This window comes from Pteronotus mesoamericanus, unplaced genomic scaffold (genome assembly GCF_021234165.1).
Source record: "Pteronotus mesoamericanus isolate MK-2021 breed Mesoamerican mustached bat unplaced genomic scaffold, CSHL_Meso_final contig_220, whole genome shotgun sequence".
NCBI classification, from domain to species: Eukaryota; Metazoa; Chordata; class Mammalia; order Chiroptera; family Mormoopidae; genus Pteronotus; species Pteronotus mesoamericanus.
Window position 1 is genome coordinate 2,734,844 of NW_026555091.1, and position 6,556 is coordinate 2,741,399.

Genomic DNA, 6,556 nt, shown 5'->3' on the forward strand with positions numbered 1-6,556 from the left:
ATCAGCTCGCTCGGCTTAGCCCTTAGGGTGAGGGTCCCGAGGAAGCGAGTCCCATCATGAGCACGGGAGGAAGAGGGCCCATCCTGCCTTCCTCCGAGACGGGCCTGACAACAGGGCAGCAGGCAGAGCTGCTCCCGACTGATACCCTCCGGAACCGCCGGGAAGAAAGTGTCCTTCACCACCAGGTGAAGACAAAAATCAGTGTCACGGGGACTGGACAATAAAACAATTCAAGTGCAACAACAAAATAACTCAAGCGGAGGAAACACAGGCCCATTCATTCACAGCGATTATTCTAAAATGCAGAGTCGGTGACATCAGATCCTGTTGAAAATCGCTGCCTTTCCTCCGTCCCCAAGCACCCTGCCTGGGCTCAGACCGTAACTGAGCACGGCTAGGGTACTGGCAGTCATCGTCTGTCCCCAGTCTGTCCTTGCCCCTCCCCCTCACTGCTTTCAGGAATCACACCTCGAACCCTTCTTCTGGGGTGAAACTGTAAGAGCCGGGGGGGGGGGGGTGCAGGGATGTATTAGTTGGCAGGTAACAGAAAGTGACGTCTTCCTGAGCTAGAATTCATGTCCTTCATGCCAAGTGCTGCGCTAGGTGCTTTCTTACGTTGTTTCATTTAACTTCATTGTCACAGCCCTCACAAGGCAAACGTCGGTATCTGTACTTTGCAGCGAGGAAGGTGTGACTCAGGGAGGTCACGCAAACTGCCTCCGCCACAGGCTGCGCGTGGGGCGAGGGGTCTGAATTGGGCCTTTCTCACATCCTGTCTCATGCGCAGCCCTCGGTGGCATGTTCCTGCCCTCGCCTGCCCTCTTCCTTCTCTCCTCTTCTCAAAGCCCTGATACAACACCTCTTCCATGATCCACTGCGGTCTCTTCCCCAACTAACCCTCACTGTCACCCTCTGTCCTACCTGCCCGGTGCCCCTTCACCTCCCCGTCCCCGCTAGCCACCCAGGCCCTGCCAGTGTCTGCTCTAGCTGCACCCTGGTTTTTTGAGAAGATGAGCACTGGGCATGTCCGAGGCCCACAGTATTTCTGAGGACAGCGTGGAGGGGGGGGCGGCGGGCGCGGGGTGAGCAGAGGCTGCCACAATGGGGTTCGCGGGGCCAGACGAAGCGCCAGGCACACAATGCCTTGCATTTTGTCTCTTAATCAGCCCCTGGCCTATCTGGCTATTTCCTGCCATTGAAACCCTGTAACACCCGCTGAATAAAGAGCCATTGTGCTTTGTTCCCGTGATTCCAAATGCAGACAGAGCCTGGTCATTTTAGTCAGCATTCGCAGGGCCACTGTCCCCGGTCCTTACTCTCCCCTAACAATGGCAGCCAGGTCCCGCCAAGAGCCCGAGTCCGCACAGCTGGGGGCGCCCAGGAAGTGCCGGGGCTTGGCGCCCTCTTAGAGCAGCTCGATTCCTTACCTTCAACTCGGGGGCCTCCAGGCCAAGCCGGGGGGCAGGACGGGCCGGGGACGGGGCGGCAGGGCCAGGTCCCCTTCCCCGGGCCTCCCAGTGGCTTGCCTGCGGGGACAGACTCTGATCTCAGCCCCTGAGTCCGGCCGTGAGCACGGGCACTGGAAGCAGCTCTGCCGGTGGAAGAGCTCGCCCCTTAGACCGGGGCTTCCCACCCGCAGCAGGCGGAGGTGCCCCTGGGGCTGGGGAACGCACAGGCTGGGGCCCAGCCTGCGAGTCTGCGTGTCTGGAGAGCTTCACGGCGAGGCCCCTGTTTTCACTAACAAGGGCTAAGGGGCTTGCTCAGCCCCCAGCCAGGGTTGGAGCTGACGTCCTGGGGGGCTTGCGTGAGGCGGCGAGGAAGAGCCCGGCAAAATCCAGGCCTCAGGCAGGGGCTGAAGGGATGAAGGGAACGGTCAGGGGTGCTTACCGGAAAAAAATAAAATAAGAAGGCGGCTGTGGATCTGGGGTGCTATTAGGTGCAAGGTGGAAACGAGCGGAGGCGGTGAGTTACCAAAATGCAGGCACACGTAGAAAGACCCAGCTCCTGGCCATTTCCATGAATCTTCCTTCCTTCCCGGAGTCAGCTCCGCGGGCCGACTGCGAGATGCCCTCCAGGAGAAGCCGGAAGGATGGCTTCTCAGCTGGACCAGTCCCCTCAGCCTCCCAGCGTCCCCCACACCTGACACAGCGCGTGTCCCCGACTGACACATCCCTGCAGTCCCTGCGGGGTCCCCACCGCAAGTTCCGACGCACATCAGGGAGCGGCGGGGCCTGGGGGGAGCGGGGCGTGCAGACGCCTTTGGAAGGAGTCCCCCCTCTGTTGCAGCCAATTGCCGTCACATGACAAACTTAGCGATTTCAGACATCGTGTGGGAAATTTTCCAGTTTTAAAACACTGTGCAAGATAGCTCTGGCCGGGTGGCTCAGCTGGCGGAGCGTTACCCTGTACATCAAAAGGTGGCGGGTCGATCCCCGGTCAGGGCACAAATCCAGGTTGCGGGTTCAATCCTCGATCAGGGAATGAATGGGAGGCAGCTGATCCATGTTTCCCTCTCACATTAATGTTTCTCCCTCTCTCTAATCAATATACTTATCCTCAGGTGAGGAAAACAAACAAAACACAAAACACTGTGCAAGATAAATTAGTGAATCGATCTGTAAGCCAGATTCAGCCTGGGGGCCTCTTGTGAGACCCCGGCTTAAAGGCTTATAAAACAATCTTTCTTGCCATGGCCTCTGACATGAGAGCACCTCTAGCAAGAAGTCTGGATACTTTTGTAAGACTCTGAAGAGCCAGAGGAAGAAATTATTTCTGATTTTTCTTTGGAGAAATGTATGTATCAATTATAGTAGAGTTGCCACCTTAATAGCACTTTACCACCCCTTTTCCTGCCTCAGCTGGCAGCTCACCAACTTCATCAAGGGCCGGAGGCGGGGACGGCGCGGGGTAGTCATTCGCTGTGTCCTTCTCCTTCCCCTGGAGAATCCGCGCCCAGGCCCAGATCCTTCAGCAGCGAGATCCCTCGCTTCCTTACGGGCCACGTCATCTCGTTACTGCAGCTCCGCAGATACTTCCTCGCAGGCACCCATGCCTCCACCCGGCCAGGTCCTTCTGCAAAGCTACCACCCAGACCACACCGTGTGAGACGCTATCACCTGCCTCGCTCGGGACCAAAGACTCTCTATCCCTGGCAAGTCAAAATCTGACGTCTTTGGTGTGGAGAAGAGTCACGCGGGCGCGATGGGTGGGACCCATATGCAGTGAAGCGCCCCGAAGGCCACACTGAGGAGTTGGGCCATCTTGTGGAGAGCCATGTCGAACCAGGGAAGGCATGAAGCACGAAAGAACGTGGTCTAAGTTTGGTAAACCTCAACGCTCTGCTTACTTCCTTCAGAGCACTTATCACAGTTTGTATTCCATTGGCATGCTAATTTTTTCCCCCATATCTCCCACTCAACCTCAAACTCTGAGAGGAAAGGAACCAGGTATGTTTTGTTCACATTTATTCTCTGCTCCCCTGTAAGCACCTGAAACACAACAGGTATTGAATAAAAAGTTGAGCAGATGAATAAACAAATGGGGAATGCAGGAGTGGATGAGTAGAATCCGCACAAAGTAAACTATGCGTTCCATTGAGCCTGCACCTCACCAGTCCGGTTTGTGTCCAGGATCCTCAGAAATACGCCCAGATGACATGTGTATCATGGGGGAGCGTTTGTAATGCAGGATGCAGCAGCAGTGACTGGACATTAACAGTAGGCATTTTATTCAATAAAGTACCACAGAGAGTAGCAACTGGTAAGCCGTTACAGGAATGAGACCTTCCAAAGTGCGTCCATGTCATACTTAATTGAAAAGTCTGTTCAATGCTAGTGGGAGTATAAATGCCAAGATTTGGTATTCAACTTAGTCTATAAATGTGAAAAATCAAGAAAATGAGCAACAGTCTTTATTCAGTTATGTCTTTTAAAAAAATTCAAATCGATCAAGTTCTTTAACAATTTGGTCAGACACTGAAATGTGATCAGGGATTTTCTTTGGGTAGTGAGATATTCTCAGTTTTCCCAAATTCTCATCAATAAACATGCATTACTTTTTTAAAAGATCAGAAAAACAATAAAACCTTAAGAAATAGTTTAAGAAGAGAATTGATCTATTGTGTTGTCTAAAGCTGTATAACGACTATTTTTCAAATTCTTCCAATGCCATGTTTTTCCATAGAATGATGCATTTTTAGAGTAGGTAGAAACCTTGCAAGCTCATCTCATAGAGCTCCTTCCTATTCCACAGGTAAATTTTGACTACACGCTGTCCCTCCCACACTGCATGTGGCTCTAGTAAAACTGTCAATCATGGGAATGGGGGGTGGGAGCAGTGTGGGGAGAGGCTGAAGAACATGATCCAAACCAAGCAGTAAGAGTGATTCAAATCATTTCCCTGGAAACGGCAACTAATCTGGCAGAGCCCCAGTGTTCATGTGACTCCGGTGGCCATTCAGATCACTTCTGCTGGGGGAGGGCTATGCGCTGTGTCTCGGCCCTGAAGTCCAGGGAAGACGTGGGCTTGGAGTGGTCATTCACATCATGAGTGACAGATGTGTCTGGCCCAACTCCTTGGACTTCCCAGAAAAGTAGTAAGCCAATAAATTACCCTTTTTGATATAGGTTTGAATTAATTTTCTGTCACATACCTCAGAAAGAATTCTTAATATATAACCACCCATAACTAATGTCATTTGTCCAATTTAGTAAGGTCTCCAAAATATCCTGTTTTTGTTTTTCTCATAGTGATAGTAAACTAAACAAAACAAAACCATTCCTTACGTTCAACTAAACTTTCTACTATAATTTTAAGTTAAAGACTTCTGCTTCCTCATGAGTTGGAGTAACAGGCTCTGGATTTATCCCTGTACTGAAATAACCAAAAGACAAAAAGAATAAAACAAACACTTCGGAGTCACTGGACATTAGGCAGTGACGCACAGTGACCCTGAGGTGGCTAATGAGCAAGGTGAGCCATATGATGGCCCCAAATTGCAGCCTTGAGAGAGTTTACAGTCTGCAGCACAGGAAGGGAGAAGCCAAAGGGAGCCCAGTGGACTCCCTGAGCTGGAGAGGGAGAGCTGAGAGTCCAGGAGATGAAGGCAGCTGGAACTTGCAAGGCAGGACACAAAGAAGGGGAGAGTGGCACAGAGAGTGACCTGCAGAAGCTCCTTTGTGGCATTCGGCACAACCCTGATCAGCATATGTGTTTAAGGAAAATATCTATTGTTGGGCAAAAGCTGGAAGGATTAGAGAGCATGCCCAGGGCTCACACAGGGCTGTGAATACTGCCCATTGCTACCAGCCAGAGGGAAGAAAACTCAACCCTTGGCACACTAGGTAGAGTACACTGGAAAGTCATGCCTCAGTGGTAAGGAACACTTAGACCTAGACTGAGCATGGCTATGAACCCACCTGAAAAATCACAGAAGACCCAGAAGGATCTGTTTCAAAGTAACAACTGCATCCCAGAACAAAGTTCAAGGATACTTATAGGAATATAAAAGTAGTCAGCACCAAACAGGATAAAATCCACAATGTTTAGCATCTAACAAAAATGATCAGATGTGAAAAAAAAGCAAGAAAACATGACCCATAGTGAGAATAGGCCATCGATAGAACGTGACCCAGAGCTGACATAGATGGCAGAACAGAGAATGACATTGAAGCATTTATTATGGCTGTGTTCCAAAATATTCAGACACTTGGTAGGGACATGGTAAATATTTTTTAAAAACTCAACTGAAACTTTGGGGAATAAATCTATGCCTGAGATGTAAAATATACTAGATGGCATCCACAGGAGATGAGATATTTCAGAGGAAAAGATAGTGGACTTGAAAGCAAAGCAATCGAAACTACCCAAAACAAAAGAGAGTCAAAAGAATCCCTCCCTCCTGACCCCACAAGGGAACAGAGCATCAGTGAGCTGCGGGAAAACTATAGGAAGCCTAACATTTATTAGCTGGAGTCTCCACAATGGACAACAGAGAGGGGGGATGTAGGGACAGAAAACATACAGTATGTGAAGAAATAATGGCTGAAGATTTTCTATATTTGATGGAATCTATAAACCTTTGGATCATAAAAAGCTCAATGAAACCCAAGCACAAGAAACATGAAGAAAATTACACTAAGACACACACAATCACATTGCTTAAAAGCAGTAACAAAGGGTAAATCTTAAAGGCATCTAGAGAATAATGACATATTACATACAGAGGAACAAAGAGAAGAAAGAATTACAGCGGACTTCTTGGAAATGGTGAAAGCAGGAAGACAATGGAGCAACAGCTTTAAAGTGCTGAAAGGAAAAACTGTCAACCTAGAATTCTTTATGCAGTACAATTGTATTTCAAAACAAGGGCAAAATAAAGATATTTTCAATCATACAAAGGCTGGAAGCATTGCCCAGGCCGGGTGGCTTAATTGGTGTGAGGATCATCCCATACACCACAAGGAGGTAGGTCCAATCCCCAGTCAGGGCACATGCGTAGGTTGTGGGTTTGATCCCTGGTCAGAACACATACAGGGGGCAACCAATCGATCTCAAT